Consider the following 19,912-nt stretch of genomic DNA (forward strand, 5'->3'; position numbering starts at 1 on the left):
TAAGTTCAGAGCATCTGGTGTCAGGGGACGGGTAGCAGAATGGATAGCAAGCTGGCTACAAAATAGTAAACAGAGAGTAGGGATTAAGTGTAGCTACTCAGACTGGCAAAAGGTGGGAAGTGGTGTTCCATACGGTTGGTGCTGTGACCATTGTGGTTCACAATTTACATTGACAATTTGGATTCGGGAATTGGAGGTACAATTTCAAAATTTGCGCATGACACCAAATTGGGTGGTGTAGTTAATATAAAGGAAGAATGCATCAAAATGCAAGAGGACGTTAATAAACTTGCAGAATGGGCATGTAATTGGCAAATCAATTTCAATATAGATAAGAGTGAGATGGTGCATTTTGGTAGGAAGAATAAGGAAGCTGCATACTCCTTGGATAATAAGAGTCTAAATGGGATAGAGGAGCAAAGGGATCTAAGGGTACAGATGCACAAATCACTAAAAATAGCGGCACAGGTTAATAAGGCTATAAAAAAGGCAAAGCAAACACTAGGGTTCATTTCTAGAGGGATAGAATTGAAAAGCAAAGAAGTTTTGTTAAACTTGTATAGAACCTTGGTTAGACCACACTAGGAGTACTGTGCACATTTCTGGTCTCCATATTATAGAAAGGATGTAGAGGCATTGAGAGGGTGCAAAAAAAGTTTACAAGAATAATACCAGAACTGAGAGAATATCCTTATCAGGAAAGGCTGAACAGGCTGTAGCTGTTTTCTCTAGAAAAGAGAAGGCTGATAGAGATCTTTAAGATAATGAAAGGGTTTGATAGGTTAGACGTAGGGGAAATGTTTCCACTTGTGGGGGAGTCCAAAACTAGAGGTCATAAATACAAAATAGTCATTAATAAATCCAATAGGGAATTCAGGAGAAACGTCTTTACCCAAAGAGTGGTAAAAATGTGGAACGTGCTATCACAAGGAGTAGTTGAGGCAAATAGCATAGATGCATTTAAGAGGAATCTAGATAAGTACATGAGGGAGAAAGGAATAGAAGAGTATTCTGATAGGGTTATCTGAAGTTGGGAGGGAGAAGGCTCATGTGAAGCATTAATGCCTGCATAGACCAGTTGGGCGGAATGGCCTACTTCTGTGCTGTGGGCTCAATGTAACTCGATGTAAGTAGAAAAGTCACCCAGTCCAGAGGGGATGCATTCTGGGTTGCTGCGGGAAGTAAGGGTGGAAATTGCAGAGGCTCTGGCCACAATCTTCCATTCGTGCTTAGTTATGCAAGTGGTGCCAGAGGACTGGAGGATTGGTAAATGTTACGGCCCTGTTCAAAAAAAGGGAGACGGATAAACCCAGCAACTACAGGCCAGTCAGTCTAATGTTGGTGGTGGGAAAACTTTTAGAGACAATAATCCGGGACAAAATTAATTGGCACCTAGAAAAATATGGGTTAATAAATGAAAGCCAGCACGGATTTGTTAAAGGCAAATTGCATTTGACTACCTTGATTGAGTTCTTTGAAGAAGCCAGGGTTAATGAGGGTAGTACGTTTGATGTTAGAGATATGGATTTTCAAAAGGTGTTTGCAAAAGTACCACATAATAGACTTGTTAGCAAAATGGAAGCCCTTGGGATTAAAGGGGTAGCGGCTGAGTGGATATGTAATTGGCTAAGGGACAGAAAGCAAAGAGTAGTGGTGAACGGTTGTTTTTCAGACTGGAGGGAAGTATACAGTGGTGTTCCCCAGGGGTCGGTTTTAGGACCACTGCTCTTTTTGATAAATATTAATGACCTGGGCTTGGGTATACAAGGTATAATTTCAAAGTTTGCAGATGACGCAAAACTCAGAAATGTAGTAAACAAAGAGGAGGATAGTAACGGACTTTTGGAGGACATAGACAGACTGGTGAAATGGGCAGACACATTTGATGCAAAGAAGTGTGCAGTGATTCATTTTGGTAGGATGAATGAGGAGAGGCAATATAAACGAAATGGTACAATTTTAAAGGGGGTGCAGGAACAGAGAGACCTGGGGGGGTGCATGTACACAAATCTTTGAAGGTGGCAGGATGTGAGAAAGGAATCCAGTACCTTTATCCAGCATCCTTTGGGAAATAGGATAACTAGGGCAGCAAAGACTGAAAGGAGTGTTTATAACTTAAAGCTGCAAGTATAGCTTTTGAAAAACTGCAAACTTGCAATTCCCAAGGGAAGCTTCATATGTTATCTGCTGTTGTGAAGCATCCCTCGTGAGGTGGGTGAGATCATAATATTCCAAACACAATACATGAACGGTCCAAGATAAGAATTAGGAACAACATCTCTATACTAAAATTGATAGTGTCTCGCAGTCGAACTAAAGAGGATGACGGGGGTGAGGATTTTAAAAATTTCTTCATGGAATGTGGGCTTCGCTGGCGAGGCCAGCATTTATTGCGAATCCCTAATTGCCCTTGAGAAGGTGGCGGTGAGCCGCCTTCTTGAACCGCTGCAGTCCGTGTGGTGAAGGTTCTCCCACAGTGCTGTTAGGAAGGGAGTTCCAGAATTTTGACCCAGCGACGATGAAGGAATAGCGATATATTTCCAAATCGGGATGGTGTGTGATTTGGAGGGGAACGTGCAGGTGGTGTTGTTCCCATGTGCCTGCTGCCCTTGTCCTTCTAGGTGGTAGAGGTCGTGGGTTTGGGAGGTGCTGTCGAAGAAGCCTTGCCGAGTTGCTGCAGTGCATCCCGTGGATGGTACACACTGCAGCCACTGTGCGCCGGTGGTGAAGGGAGTGAATGTTTAGGGTGGTGGATGGGGTGCCAATCAAGCGGGCAGCTTTGTCCTGGATGGTATCGAGCTTCTTGAGTGTTGTTGGAGCTGCACTCATCCACGCAAGTGGAGAGTATTCCATCACACTCCTGACTTATGCCTTGTAGATGGTGGAAAGGCTTTGGGGAGTCAGGAGGTGAGTCACTCGCCGCAGAATACTCAGCCTCTGACCTGCTCTTGTAGCCACAGTATTTATATGGCTGGTCCAGTTAAGTTTCTGGTCAATGGTGACCCCCAGGATGTTGATAGTGGGGGATTCGGCGATGGTAATGCCGTTGAATGTCAAGGGGAGGTAATTAGACTCTCTCTTGTTGGAGATGGTCATTGGCTGACACTTGTCTGGCGCGAATATTACTTGCCACTTACCAGCCCAAGCCTGGATGTTGTCCAGGTCTTGCTGCATGCGGGCACGGACTGCTTCATTATCTGAGGGGTTGCGAATGGAACTGAACACCGTGCAATCATTAGCGAACATCCCCATTTCTGACCTTATGATGGAGGGAAGGTCATTGATGAAGCAGCTGAAGATGGTTGGGCCTAGGACACTGCCTTGAGGAACTCCTGCAGAAATGTCCAGGGGCTGAGAAGATTGGCCTCCAATAACCACTACCATCTTCCTTTGTGCGAGGTATGACTCCAGCGACTGGAGAGTTTTCCCCTGATTCCCATTGACTTCAATTTTACTAGGGCTCCTTGGTGCCACACTCTGTCAAATGCTGCCTTGATGTCAAGGGCAGTCACTCTCACCTCACCTCTGTTCAGTTCTTTTGTTCATGTTTGGACCAAGGCTGTAATGAGGTCTGGAGCCGAGTTGTCCTGGCGGAACCCAAACTGAGCATCGGTGAGCTGGTCATTGGTGAGTAAGTGCCGCTTGATAGCACTGTCGACTACACCTTCCATCATTTTGCTGATGATTGAGAGTAGGCTGATGAGGTGGTAATTGGCCGGATTGGATTTGTCCTGCTTTTTGTGGACAGGACATACCTGGGCAATTTGCCACATTGTTGGGTAGATGCCAGTGTTGTAGCTGTACTGGAACAGTTTGGCTAGTTCTGGAGCACAAGTCTTCAGCACTACAGCCGGGATGTTGTCGGGGCCCATAGCCTTTGCTGTATCCAGTGCACTCAGCTGTTTCTTAATATCATGTGGAGTGAATAGAATTGGCTGAAGACTGGCTTCTGTGATGGTGGGGATAGCGAGAGGAGGCAGAGATGGATCATCTACTCGGCACTTCTGGCTGAAGGTGGTTGCAAACACTTCAGCCTTGTCTTTTGCACTCACGTGCTGGACTCCACCATCATTGAGCATGGGGATGTTTACAGAGCGTCCTCCTCCAGTTAGTTGCTTAATTGTCCACCACCATTCACAACTGGATGTGGCAGGACTGCAGAGCTTTGATCTGATCCGTTGGTTGTGGAATCGCTTAGCTCTGTCTATAACATGTTGCTTCCGCTGTTTATCATGCATGTAATCCTGAGTTGTAGCTTCACCAGGTTGGCACCTCATTTTTAGGTACTCCTGGTGCTGCTCCTGGCATGCTCTTCTACACTCCTCATTGAACCAGGGTTGATCCCCTGGCTTGTTGGTAATGGTAGAGGGAGGAATATGCCAGGCCATGAGGTTACAGATTGTGCTGGAACACAATTCTGCTGCTGCTGATGGCCCACAGCGCCTCATGGATGCCTAGATTTGAGCTGACAGATCTGTTCTGAATCTATCCCATTTAGCACGATGATAGTGCCACACAACACGTTGGATGGTGTCCTCAGTGCGAAGACAGGACTTCGTCTCCACAAGGACAATGCAGTGATCACTCCTACCAATACTGTCGTGACAGATGCATCTGCAACAGGTAGATTGGTGAGGATGAGGTCAAGTAGGTTTTTCCCTCGTGTTGGTTCGGTCACCACCTGCCGCAGGCCCAGTCTGGCAGCTATGTCCTTCAGGACTTGGCTAGCTCAGTCAGTAAAGGTGCTACCGAGCCACTCTTGGTGATGGACATTGAAGTCCCCCACCCAGAGTACATTTTGTGCCCTTGCTACCCTCAGTGCTTCCTCCAAGTGCTGCTCAACATGGAGGAGGACTGATTCATCAGCTGAGGGAGGACGGTAGGTGGTAATCAGCAGGAGGTTTCCTTGCCCATTTTTGACCTGATGCCATGAGATTTCATGGGGTCCGGAGTCAATGTTGAGGACTCCCAGGGCCACTCCCTCCTGACTGTATATCACTGTACCGCCACCTCTGGTGGGTCTGTCTTGCCGGTGGGACAGGACATACCCCAGGAATGGTGATGGAAGAGTCTGGGACATTGGCTGAAAGGTATGATTCTGTGAGTATGGCTATGTCAGGCTGTTGCTTGACTAGTCTGTGGGACAGCTCTCCCAATTTTGGCACAAGTCCCCAGATGTTCGTGAGGCAGACTTTGCAGGTTCGACTGGGCTTGGTTTGCCTTTGTCGTGTCTGGTGCCTAGTGGTCCGTCCGGTTTTATTCTTATTATGACTTTTTTTAGTGAGATTTTACAACTGAGTGGCTTGCTCGGCCATTTCAGAGGGCAATTAAGAACCAACCATGTTGCTGTGGGTCTGGAGTCACATATAGGCCAGACCGGGTAAGGACAGCAGGTTTCCTTCCCTAAAGGGCATTAGTGAACCAGATGGGTTTTTATGACAATCTGGTAGTTTCATGGTCATCATTACTGGTACTAGTTTTTTTAATTCCAGATTTTATTTAATTAATTGAATTTAAATTCCCCAGCTGCCGTGGCGGGATTTGAACTTATGACTTCCCGGATTATTAGTCCACGGCCTCTGGATTACTAGTCCAGTAACATAACCACTATGCTACCGTACAATTATCCAAGACATATGAAAACCCAATATAAGGACAGCCAGAGACCCCACTTAGAGAGAATTCTCAAGCCGATTCGTAGCATCGCTGCTGATAGCAGGAAGACTGATCAATTTCGGGTCCTGGACACAGCTATTGAGGTCGTACTGTTTAAACCCATGTATGTTTCAATCATTGCTTGTAATTTAGAAGTAGATTCTTATGTTATTGCTTGTAATTGTTAGTAGTATTGTGTGATAAGTATTGCTTGTAGTTGGTAGTAGCATTAATGTTTAAATAGGTCAATAAAATGATCTGAGAACATAAGAAATAGGAGCAGGAGTAGGCCATACGGCCCCTTGAGCCTGCGCTGCCATTCAATAAGATCATGGCTGATCTTCGAACTCAACTCCACTTTCCCGCCAGATCCCCATATCCCTTGATTCCCTGAGATTCCAAAAATCTATCGATCTTAGCCTTGAACATACACAACGACTCAGCATCCACAGCCCGCTGGGGTAGAGAATTCCAAAGATACATAACCCACTGAGTGAAGAAATTCCTTCTCATCTCAGTCTTAAATGGCCGACCCCTTATCCTGAGACTATGCCCCCTAGTTCTAGACTCTTCAGCTAGGGGAAACATCCTCTCAGCATCTACCCTGTCAAGCCTCCTCATAATCTTATATGTTTCAATGAGATCACCTCATTCTTCTAAACTCCAGACGAGTATAGGACAATCCTACTCAACCTCTCTTCATAGGACAACCCTCTCATCCCAGGGATCAAACTAGTAAACCTTTGTGGCACTGTCTGTACGGCAAGTATATCCTTCCTTAGATAAGGAGACCAAAATTGTACACAGTACTCCAGGTGTGGTCTCACTAAGGCCCTATACAATTGTGATGTGGAGATGCCGGTGATGGACTGGGGTTGACAATTGTAAACAATTTTACAACTCCAAGTTATAGTCCAACAATTTTATTTGAAATTCACAAGCTTTCGGAGGCTTCCTCCTTCCTCAGGTGAATGTTGTGGAAATTTCCACAACATTCACCTGAGGAAGGAGGAAGCCTCCGAAAGCTTGTGAATTTCAAATAAAATTGTTGGACTATAACTTGGTGTTGTAAAATTGTTTACAACTATACAATTGTAGCAAGACTTCCTTACCCTTATACTCCAACACCCTTGCAATAAAGGCCAACATACCATTTGCCTTCCTAATTGCTAGCTGTACCTGCATGTTAACCTCCTGTGTTTCATGTACGAGGACACCCAAATCTCTCTGAACACCAACATTTAATAGTTTCTCACCGTTTAAAAAATATTCTGTTTTTCTATTCCTTCTACCAAAGTGAATAACCTCATATTTCCCCACATTATACTACATCTGCCACCTTCTTGCCCACTCACTTAACCTGTCTATGTCCCTTTGAAGACTCATTGTGTTCTCCTCACAGATTACTTTCCCCCTTACCTTTGTATCGTCAGCAAACTTGAATACATTACACTCGGTTATTGAAGGTAATTTTAAACCCCAAGAATGGGTGGATTGGGGCGGCTGGGAGTTGAAAATAGTTGTTTTTTTGGATCATAACCGCAAAATTTTCTGACTTTGCATTCCCAGTGGGAACGTTAAACCTGGAAATAAAGCCGGGTTGCGGTCGCGACCCAAAAAACAACTATTTTCAACTCCCATCCGCCCCCAACCCACCTGTTCTTGGGGTTTAAAATCACCCCCATTAATATAGATTGTAAATAGCTGACGCCCAAGCACTGATCCTTGTGGCACCCCACTAGTTACAGCCTGCCAACCTGAAAATGACCCATTTATTCCTACTCTCTGTTTTCGGTCCTTTAACCAATCCTCAATCCATGCTAATATATTACCCCCAACCCCATGAGCCCTTATCTTGTGTAATAACCTCTTACGTGGCATCTTATCGAATGCCTTTTGAAAATCCAAATATACCACATCCACTGGTTTCTCTTTAACTAGCCTGCTAGTTACATCCTCAAAAAACTCTAATGGATTTGTCAAGCATGATTTCCATTTCATAAAACCATGCTGGCTCTGCCTAATCAGACCATGGTTTTCTAAATGCCCTGTTATCACTTCCTTAGTAATGGATTCCAGCATTTTCCCCGACGACCAAAGTCAGGCTAACTGGTCTGTAGTTCCCTGTTTTCTCTCTCCCTCCTTTCTTGAATAGCAGTGTTACATTTGCTACCTTCCAATCCACAGGGACCGTTCTACAATCTAGGCAATTTTGGAAGATCACAACCAGTGCATCCACTATCTCTGCAGCCACCTCTTTTAGAAGCCTAGGATGTAGGCCATCCGGTCCAGGGGATTTGTCAACTTTTAGTCCCATTAATTTCTCCAGTACTTTTCCTTTACTAATATTAATTACTTTAAGTACCTCACTCTCATTAGCCGCTTGGTTCCCCTCTATTACTGGTATGTTTTTTGTGTCTTTTACTGTGAAGACAGATACAAAATATTTGTTTAATGTCTTTGCCATTTCCTTATTCCCCATTACAATTTCTCCTGGTCTCAGCCTCTAAGGGACCCACATCTACTCTCTTCCAAAACAGTTTTTCTTTTTTACCTTTTTCTAATGGAGATACAAAATAGGGCCCCCAGTTGTGTTACCCCTTTAAGGAAAGGCAGTTGTTTAGGCACTCCTTCTTAATGCAGGTCATATTTCATATTATTTGACATCACTATACTATTTTCATTTAATTTTCTTGTCATTTCTAATTTTGTTTTTGAAGTATCTATTTGGGAGACCAGCATCTCCTTGAATTATTTGTGCAGTCCTCCCTGTAGGGGAAGGCACCTGTTGATACACTCCTGTGGGATTGAGCTTCCTGCAGTCTCACAATTTACATGCCCATTTCAAAATAAGGGCGCTTCATTGTGTATATGTTGTTAATTTTTTTGTTCAATTTGTATTATCTTACATGAATCCACATTAAAGTCCATTCCTCCTTCCTTAACCCATATTATTAATTTGTCTAGATCCCTTCAACTAATATCAATCTTCCATATGTTCATCATAATGGGGCCTGTAAATCATGAGATTAGGTGAAGCCCAGTCCCACAGGCAAATACCAACATCCCTTACGTGTAGATTCTTGTGATCAGCAAATTATAAAATATTATTATTATAACTATATTACTTCATACCATTTATGAACAGCAAGGACCCAAACAGACCCCTGCAAAACTCCACCAGTCATTGAGGGTGAAAATGGTCTACGCCAGTATAGCGAGATGGGCTCATGGTGAATCGGCAGCCCATTTTAGACTGGGCCTGATTTTTCTTCCCATTGACTTCAATAGAAAAGGAAATCGGACGTGGTGTAAAACAGGCTGCAGATTCACTATGAGCCCATTTCGTGCTCCTGGCGTAGACTAATTGCACCCCATTGTTTCTAACTAGAGCTTTTTCCATTTCTCATTACCCTAAGTTCTAAGCTCTCTATTGGCAAGCCAGGTTTCAAGCCAGTTAACTAAATTGCTGTTAATTCCTTAATTATGTTTAAAAGTCTCACAGGTAGAACTTTATCAAGTGCCTGCTCTTTCAAAACTGAGATGAGGAGAAACTTCTTCACTCAGAGGGTGGTAGGTCTGTGGAATTTGCTGCCCCAGGAAGCTGTGGAAGCTACATCATTAGATAAATTTAAAACAGAAATAGACAGTTTCCTAGAAGTAAAGGGAATTAGGGGTTATGGGGAGCGGGCAGGAAATTGGACATGAAGCTGAGTTCGGATCGGTCAATGCCCTGTGGGTGGCGGAGAGGGCCCAGGGGCTATGTGGCCGGGTCCTGCTCCGACTTCTTGTGTTCTTTAGATTTGTGGTTGGGATCAGATCAGCCATGATCTTATTGAATGGCGGAGCAGGCTCGAGGGGCCGATTGGCCTACTCCTGCTCCAATTTCTTATGTTCTTATGTTCTTCTAAAAATTCAAATAAATTATGTCAATGAATAACTTTTATCCATTAAGTTATTTAGCTCCTCAAATAATTCCAGAAGATTCATGACATATGACCTAATGCCTCCAAAAAAAAATTCAGACTTCTTCTTCTAACCTTTCATAGAATCATAGAATCATAGAAAGGTTACAGCACGGAAGGAGGCCATTCGGCCCATTGAGTCCGCTCCGGCTCTATGCAAGAGCAATCCAGCTAGTCTCACTCCCCCGCCCTATCCTCGTAGCCCTGCAATTTTTTTCCTTTCAAGTACTTATCCAGTTCCCTTTTGGAGGCCATTATTGAATCTGCCTCCACCACTCCCTTGGGCAGTGCATTCCAGATCCTAACCACTTGCTGTGTAAAAAGGTTTTTCCTCATGTCACCTTTGGTTCTTTTACCAATCACCTTAAATCTATGGCCTCTGGTTCTTGACCCTTCCACCAATGGGAACAGTTTCTCTCTACTCTGTCTAGAACCTTCATGATTTTGAATACCTCTATCAAATCTCCTCGCAACCGTCTCTGTTCCAAGGAGAATAACCCCAGCTTCTCCAGTCTATCCACGTAACTAAAGTCCCTCATCCCTGGAATCATTCTAGTAAATCTCTTCTGCACCCTCTCTAATGCCTTCACATCTTTCTTAAAGTGCGGTGACCAGAACTGGACACAATATTCCAGTTGTGGCCAAACCAGTGTTTTATAAAGGTTCATCATGACTTCCATACTTTTATACTCTATGCCTCTATTTATAAAGCCCATGATCCCATATGCTTTTTTAACCCCTTTCTCAACCTGCCCTGCCACCTTCAACGATTTGTGTACATATACCCCCAGATCTCTGTTCCTGTACCCGTTTTAGAGTTGTGCCTTCTAATTTATATTGCCTTTCCTTGTTCTTCCTACCGAAATGTATCACTTTGCATTTATCTGCATTAAATTTAATCTGCTACGTGTCCGCCCACGCCACCAACCTGTCTATATATTCTTGAAGTCTATCACTATCCTCCTCAATATTTACTACCCTTCCAAGTTTTGTGTCTTATGCAAATTTTGAAATTGTGCCCTGTACACCCAAGTCCAAGTCCAAGTCCATATATATCAAGAAAAGCAGTAGTCCCAGCACTGACCCCTGGGGAACACTACTTTACACCTCCCTCCAGTCGAAAAACAACCATTCACCACTACTCTATGTTTCCTGTCCCTTAGCCAATTCTGCATCCATGTTGCTACTGCATCATTTATTCCATGGGACGCAATCTGGATAATAAGCCTACCGTGCAGCACTTTATCAAACGCCTTTTGAAAGTCCATATACACCACATCAACTGCATTGCCCTCATCTATCCTCTCTGTTACCTCATCAAAAAACTCTATCAAGTTAGTTAAACACAATTTGCCTTTAACAAGAGAATATTGCAGAACTGAAGAGAAAGGATATCCTGGATGGGTCAAGGACAGAATCTATTTGGTTAGAGTTAAGAAATGAAAGAGGTGCCATTACACTATTGGGTGTATTCTATAGGCCACCAACTAGTGGGAAGGATATAGAGGAGCAAATTTGCAGGGAAATTACAGAGGTGCAAAAGCACCATGGAATAAATGATGCAGTAGCAACATGGATGCAGAATTGGCTAAGGGACAGGAAACATCGAGTAGTGGTGACTGGTTGTTTTTCGACTGGAGGGAGGTGTAAAGTAGTGTTCCCCAGGGGTCAGTGCTGGGACTACTGCTGGCTTTCCCTAATCAATCCACACTCATCCAAGTGTCTGTTAATTCTGTCCCGGATTATTGTTTCTAAAAGTTTCCCCACCACTGAGGTTAAACTGACTGGCCTATAGTTGTTGGGTTTATCCTTACACCCTTTTTTGAACAAGGGTGGCACATTTGCAATTCTCCAGTCCTCTAGCACCACCTCCTTATCTACGGATGTTTGGAAGATTATTGCCAGTACCTCCACAATTTCCACCCTACTTCCCTCAGCGACCTAGGATGCATTCCGTCCGGACCGGGTGACTTATCTACTTGAAGTACAGCTAACCTTTCAAGTACCTCTTCTTTATCAATTTTAACTCCATCCTGTATCTCAACATATATCTTCCTTTACTGATACTCTGGCAGCATCTTCTACCTTGGTAAAGACAGATCCAAAGTACTCATTTAGTACCTCGACCATCCCCTCTGTTTCCATGAGTAGATCTCCTTTATAGTCCCTAATTGGCCCCACCCCTCCTCTTACTACCAGTTTACTGTTTACATGCCTGCAGAATACTTTTGGATTCCCTTTTATGTTGGTCGCCTGTCTATTCTCATACTCTCTCTTTGCCCCTTTTATTTCCTTTTTCACTTCCCCTCTGAACTTTCTATATTCTGCCTGGTTCTCACTTGTGTCATCAACCTGACATCTGTCATACACCCCTTTTTTGTATGGTTGAAGTCCCCAGTTATCACTACTCTATAGCTTTTGCACCTCTGTAATTTCCCTGCAAATTTGCTCCTCTATATCCTTCCCACTAGTTGGTGGCCTATAGAATACACCCAATAGTGTAATGGCACCTCTTTCATTTCTTAACTCTAACCAAATAGATTCTGTCCTTGACCCATCCAGGATATCCTTTCTCTTCAGTTCTGCAATATTCTCCTTAATCAATACTGCCACCACCCCTCCTTTCTTTCCTTCCCTATCTTACCTGAACACCTTGTATCCAGGAATATTTAGTACCCAATCCTGCCCTTTTTTGAGCCAGGTCTCTGTTATCGCCACAACATCGTATTCCCATGTGGCTATTTGCACCTGCAGCTCACCAACCTTGTTAACCACACTTCGTGCATTTACACACATGCATTGCAAACCAGTCTTAGACTTTCTTGTACTCTCTTAGTCTGATCCCACCTAATACTGTACTATTACTTTCTTTAGTGCTATCTTTCTCCCCTGATCCTTTATGCCCCTTGTTCCTCCTTTCCAATGCTACATCCTGGTGCCCACCCCGTCAAATTAGTTTAAACCACCCCCTCCCCCACAGCAGTAGCAAACCTCTCCGCGAGGACGTTGAGATGCAACCCGTCCGGTCTGTACAGGTCCCAATGCCCCAGAAATCTAAAGCCCTCCCTCCTGCACTATCTCTCCAGCCACGCATTCATCTGCCCTATCCTCCTATTTCTATACTCACTAGCACTTGGCACCGGGAGTACCGTTTAGATGAATATTGGAAGCATCTTGAAAGTTACAGGGATCTAAAATGGTTATCCGAGCAAAACCTGAAGACCTTGCAGATGTTTTAGCAGCACAGTATGGTAAGAGATTGCCATCTAATGTCTCTTCTATGTACTGTAGCAGATGGATTTCAATGCAGGTAAGTGTGAGGTCATCTATTTTTGACTAAAAAAGGATAGATCCAAATATTTTTTAAATCATACAGATCAGCCATGACCTCATTGAATGGCAGAACAAGCTTGAGGGGCTGAATGGCCTACTCCTGCTCCTATGTTCCTATATATAATTGTGCTGTGCAGAGAAGATCACCATCTTGTGGTACACTGGTGTCATTTCTGTTGTTGTAAGTGAATGTCAGGATTCTGCATTTCCATCCGTAACTTTTTTTCCTTTCTGCATTCTGTAGGAGAAGCTTCAAATTATAGCTTGCATTGAAGGATTCATATCTTCAAATGACTACAATTAATATTGGTGCCACAATACAATTAGTACTAAAATTGTGCTTTCAAGAGTGATAAGCAAGCAGAATTACTTAAAAGTAAGACTTTTGTTTCCTCTTGTCTTGTATTTTAAAGTTATTAAGCACATGGGTGAAAAGTTTATGGAGAGAAAGTGAAAAGGGGAATTATTCTTTCTGGTCTTGTGATCGATAACATTCTGTAGTCAAATCCTTGAAACAAAATAATCAGCAAAACGATGCCACTCAATAATATTTCCCACATCAAAATGCAATGAAGATTTATCTGGATATATAAAGTTAAATTTGTTGCCACGATTTCTGAGTCATGTCAAGCCTAGCTGAATCATCTCTTTTAAATGACTGACAACAATGGGTTTATTTTGTTTTGATAGATCAGATCACTTGAAGAAAATGCTGGAACTACACAGCCGGTCAGCCAGATTCTGTGGAAAGAAGACAGGTTGATGTTTCAGTGAGGCCTTTCTTCAGAACAAAAACTGTGATCAGTGACCACTTTAATAGAATTAGAAAAAGGAGAGAGGAAGGGGAAAAAACTCCAAGCACGGAGAAGTAAATATGTTGAATCACCTGCAACCAAAGAGATCGTTAGATGATATAAAAGATCATCTCAATAGGAAGAAGTATTTAAAAAAAACTGAAGATATCAAAGAAACAAAAGAATGTGTAAATAGCTAAGATGGTGAGAGACCCACCAAAGCAAAAGGTGAGAAAGTGAGGGAAATAGAAAAAAGGACACAGAAAGCCTACAAATGCAGGTCTAAAACAAAAACAGAAATTGCTGACAAAACAGTGCATCTGGCAGTCCTGAAAAGAAATAAACTCAATTACAAGAGCACACAGCCCTCCCCCCATCATCACTGTGTTCTGATTAAGGGTCCCCAAAAATCAATCCAAAAGTTCCCATTCTCCCAGAACAATATAAAATAAACCCCACATCTCCGGCAGTAAATAGCTAACGTCTGATGTTAGTAAAGTCAGTACAGAGGCCCAGGAGAAAGATGAGATGCTGTTCCTGAACATATTTGGAACAGTGTAGAAGTCCAAAAACAGAGAGGTCAGAGAGAAGTAGTAAAAGTGGACAGAAGGGAGGTGTTCATCAAAACAGCTGTAATCAGCATTTGGTTTCCCCAACGTAGAGGAGTGGGGCACATTTTCCCACACTAAATTACACTGCTTTAGCAGCATTCACGAGGTGGGTGGACAGAGATTAGCTAGAAAACCATTTCATCAGTACCCCACCAAATGCCATCACTTCCAGGATACCCTCTCAGGTGGATGTAAAAGGTCCCATGGTATTATTCGAAGATGAGCAGAGGAGTTCTCTTGTTGTCCTGGCTAACATGTATCCCTCAACCAACACACAAAAAACAGATGATCTGGCCATTTATTTCATTGTTGTTTCTGGGACTTTGCTGTACGCAAATTGGCTACCGCATTTCCCTTCATTACAACAGTGACTGCACTTCAAAAATAATTCATTGGCAGTAAATCGCTTTAGGATGTTCTGAGGGCATGAAATGTGCTATATAAATACAAATTTGTTCTTTCTTTCATTGCTGGTTTTAAAAGGCTGCACCTAGTTTCCTCCCCTCCCCCAGTGCAGTACTCCCACGTTACAGATAAGTTGACCCCTGGTCTGACAATATGATGTTTTCCACCTTTTAGTGTCATATTTGATCACTGGATTTCATGTAGGATGCCCATCCCACATGACATTCAATGGCCAATATCACAATAAAAGGTGTAATTGTTCACCTGGGCCCACTGTCGCAGACAGAACATGTATATGGGCTTGGTTAATAGATTTAGTCTGCTTACGGAAACTGACTTTTTGCTGTGATGTATGCTTTGGGAGAAAGCCTGAACTGAACCGAGGCCTTGCGTGCTGGTTAAAGAAAAACACCAGCATGGCACCATTTTGGAATAGTTTCTATATAAAAGGTATGTCTAGCATGTAAGGTATGTCTAGTATGTAATGAGCATTATTTTAATGCCAACTTTACCCATCTATTTTAATTAGGTTAACACTAGAGACAAAATAATATATTTTAGAAAATTAAGGTTAGAAAGTCACCATCTGGATGTAAATACACACCAATAACTGACTGCTGTCATTAAGAACTCCCACATAGGCCCAGTGCTTTCCTTTGGCTCAGAAGAAATATATGTTTCTTCGAGACCTAGGCTACAAAAATGGTGTAGTCAACACAATCAGCTGGTATTGATGCAAAGCAACAGCCCAACTGGTTAGTACAGAGGACCTTTTCCCCATTAGACCGCACGTAGACCTGATCTTTCTGAATGCAGCTGGCGCCAGCCTCAAGGCAAACCAATCTTGCGGGGGGGGGGCCTCAAAATGGTATTATGTCTCTTATTTGCAAAGGACCTAATGACTGGTTCAGGCGAGGGCACTGCATGATTTTTGGCCTTTATCACCATGGCGGGCAGTGCACTTCCGGCTCGTAATGAGCGTGCACTTCCTGCCTGCAACATTGGAGGCTTACAAGGATAGAGAAGAGGAAAAATAGTGAAGGACTAAATGTTTGTTTTTGTGATTGATAACTGTTCTTAAATTAGAAAAAAAATGCATCATGCTTGTCATAACTGTTAGTGGGCTTTAATTCTGTTCTGAGGCAGCAGAGAACATAGACCTAGTTTTACTACTTACAGTAAACTACATTTTATTTTCTACTTTCAGGGGTAAAATATAGTTTTAAAGTGTTGCTTTAGGGTTCCTGTTGAGAATTTATTTTTAAATTAGTGGTCCAATACTAGATTATAAAATTGGGTTATTTATTAATAATATTAGGTCTCCTCTAAGGCTAATATTTTGGCAACTGCCTTTGCACGAGCTGAGAGGGTTAAGAAGTAATCTAATCAAGGCCTTCATTAATATGTAGATTAGTGATGAGATAAATTGTGATAGATTGCATCCACTAGTTGATAAATGGTAACAAGGGCACAAATTTGAGTCATAAAAAGAATTAAAGGGGAGGTTACAAAAAATCGTTTACACAAGAGGATGGTTTGAATGTGGAATTCAAACTTTTGTTGAAGCAGAGATAATATTTTTTTTCCAAGCAAATACCTAATTGCCTTTTAAGAGGAATATTATAGGATATGGGAGGGGGGTAAGCAAGTTAGTGGCATCAGATTAGGTGTCTCATGTGAAGAAAAACAGCAGTGCAGACTTGTTGGGCTGAATAAACTGTGCCATAACACTGACAGTTCTGAGCACTAGATGAGCAATTTTACTAATACCATTATCTGCATGCTGTGGTGATGGAACAGTTCTAGGCTTAGTTTGATAATTCTAAGAATATCCAAAAGTTACCTTTTGCATTATTCTTCCTGTGTAATGTCACCCTACTAACACATTAGAGAGCACAACGTGCATGGTGCTTGCTGTTTAATTTTTTTTTAATGTAGGGTGTGTGCATTGTATGTTACACAAAACTAAAGATTGGATCTAATGGTAAGCAGCCTTTCAGTCCAGACACAACATATTGATTACTCAAATTGGATTTAATTCCCCTCTTAAAGCTCAGTTGTACCAGGTTACTCTGTTGATTTATAATGAAATTATTTAGTAAATTTAGCCATTGCTGGATGAACTGTATTAATCTTTTACTTTATTTCCTGTTCATTCTGTATTCAAAAGTTCTCTGCAGTTACTACAATTCTGCATACAATGGTAGTATGAGCTGTAAAGGTACATGTTAATTATACTGAAACATTTATGTCAAGCTATATTACATGTAAAATCATCTCAGCCCTTAATTTTAACCTTTTTTTAAATGTAGCCTACATTGGAATGTTTGCTGGTGGTGATTAGATTTTCACTTGGTTAAATTTTGTGGGTTTAAATAAACGGTAAGATATTTTAAATGAGCTATCTAGCACTGTAGTAACCTGGTCTGGTTCTATCTTGGTGAAGAATGGAATGGGTAGAGTTGTAGTTTAGAGCTGAAAGATTTGGACTAAATTGTGAATCAATCAAAATCTACACTGTCCCCCTGTCATTACCACTACCTAAGTCAATAAAACCCTTGCATTCCTCTCTCAATACATTAAGGTGTATAATCTGCATTTCAGACCTAATAGTTCCCACATCCTAATATCAGAACAGTTTATTCTGACAACTGTTTTCTTGTTTATATAATTTTGTTTAATTCAATTGCAACCCCAGCAAAACTAAACTTTGCTATTTTAATTTATAATTTAACACAATTTTTGTAAAATGATGTTATGATGTCCATGCATTAACTCTTTGCCCTTTTTATTTTTTGTTCATTCATAGCTCATCAGGTCTGCTTTATTCATTTCTAAATATTTCTCAACAGTGATTCTTCAGACCAGTTCAAATGGCAAAATACCTTTCCTGAAATTGATAAAATCTTATTAACTGAAAAGAGGGAGAATCAGCATCAGAATGAATACAAGCATGAGAATCAGAACAAATATCCAAGTCAGAATGAGAATAAAGAGAAAGTTGTTGAAGCTCAGGTAAAGGAAAAGACTTGCATTTATATAGTGCTGTTAACAGCCTAAGGATGTCCTAAAACACTTTACATTTTAAAAGCACTTAATTGGCTGTAGTCAGTGTTTTAATGCAGGGAAAAACAGCAGTCAATTTCTCACAAACAGCAATGAGATACCTGACCACATAATCTGTTGGTTGAGAGAAATGTGATTTTGAGCAAGCTTGTTTCAGAATGTGTTTTTGTTTTGTGATGTGGAGATGCCGGTGATGGACTGGGGTGGACAAACGTAAGGAATCTTACAACACCAGGTTATAGTCCAACAATTTTATTTTAAAATCACAAGCTTTCGGAGATTATCCCCTTCGTCAGGTGAGTGAGTGAATAAGAGGTTCTCAAATCGCATATCTTATATTAGGCTGGGACACCATCACACCAATCAAAAGGTGTCGTTGGTGTTCAGACAGGTCCCAGTATGCTGAATACACATTGTGTCAAATTACACAGACAGAGAGAAAGAGACCCAAAAGGCAGAGAGAGAGAGAGAGCGAGCGAGCGAGCGACAGCGAATATTAAAAAGAGATAAAAAAATTTTCCCCTTGCTGGTTGGGTTACGTGTAGCGTGACATGAACCCAAGATCCCGGTTGAGGCCGTCCTCATGGGTGCGGAACTTGGCTATCAATTTCTGCTCGACGATTTTGCGTTGTCGTGTGTCTCGAAGGCCGCCTTAGAGAAAGCTTACCCGAAGATCGGTGGCTAAATGTCCTTGACTGCTAGTGTTCCCCGACTGGGAGGGAACCCTCCTGTCTGGTGATTGTTGCGCGGTGTCCGTTCATCCGTTGTCGCAGTGTCTGCATGGTCTCGCCAATGTACCATGCTCCGAGGCATCCTTTCCTGCAACGTATGAGGTAGACAACGTTGGCCGAGTCACAGGTGTATGAACCATGTACCTGGTGGGTGGTGTCCTCTCGTGTGATGGTGGTATCTGTGTCAATGATCTGGCATGTCTTGCAGAGGTTGCCGTGGCAGGGTTGTGTGGTGTCGTGGACGCTGTTCTCATGAAAGCTGGGTAATTTGCTGCGAACGATGGTCTGTTTGAGGTTGGGTGGCTGTTTGAAGGCAAGTAGTGGAGGCGTGGGGATGGCCTTAGTGAGGTGTTTGTCGTCATCGATGACATGTTGAAGGTTGCGGAGAACATGGCGTAGTTTCTCCGCTCCGGGGAAGTACTGGACGACGAAGGGTACTCTGTTGGTTGCGTCCCGTATTTGTCTTCTGAGGAGGTCTATGCGATTCTCCGCTGTGGCCCGTCGGAACTGTCGATCGACAAGTCGAGTGTCATATCCCGTTCTTACGAGGGCGTCTTTCAGCGTCTGTAGGTGTCCATCGCGTTCCTCCTTGTCTGAGCAGATCCTGTGTATTCGTAGGGCCTGTCCATAGGGGATGGCCTCTTTGACGTGGTTGGGGTGGAAGCTGGAAAAGTGGAGTATCGTGAGGTTGTCCGTGGGCTTGCGGTAGAGTGAGGTACTGAGATGCCCGTCTTTGATGGAGATTTGTGTGTCCAACCACGTACCACCCACCAGGTACATGGTTCATACTCCTGTGACTCGGCCAACGTTGTCTACCTCATACGTTGCAGGGAAGGATGCCCCGGAGCACGGTACATTGGCGAGACCATGCAGACACTGCGACAACGGATGAACGGACACCGCGCAACAATCGCCAGACAGGAGGGTTCCCTCCCAGTCGGGGAACACTTTAGCAGTCAAGGACATTCAGCCACCAATCTTCAGGTAAGCGTTCTCCAAGGCGGCCTTCGAGACACACGACAACGCAAAATCGTCGAGCAGAAATTGATAGCCAAGTTCCGCACCCGTGAGGACGGCCTCAACCGGGATCTTGGGTTCATGTCACGCTACACGTAACCCCACCAGCAAGGGGAAAAAAAAAGTTCTGTTTTTAATATTCTATCTCTCTCTGCCTTTTGGGTCTCTTTCTCTCTGTCTGTCTAATTTGACACAATGTGTATTCAGCACACTGGGACCTACTGTTTTCCGTGGCTAACCTGTCTGAATACCAACGACACCTTTTGATTGGGGTGATGGTGTCCCAGCCTAATACAAGATATGCGATTTGAGAACCTCTTATTCACTCACTCACC

This window comes from Heptranchias perlo, chromosome 4 (genome assembly GCF_035084215.1).
Source record: "Heptranchias perlo isolate sHepPer1 chromosome 4, sHepPer1.hap1, whole genome shotgun sequence".
NCBI classification, from domain to species: domain Eukaryota; kingdom Metazoa; phylum Chordata; class Chondrichthyes; order Hexanchiformes; family Hexanchidae; genus Heptranchias; species Heptranchias perlo.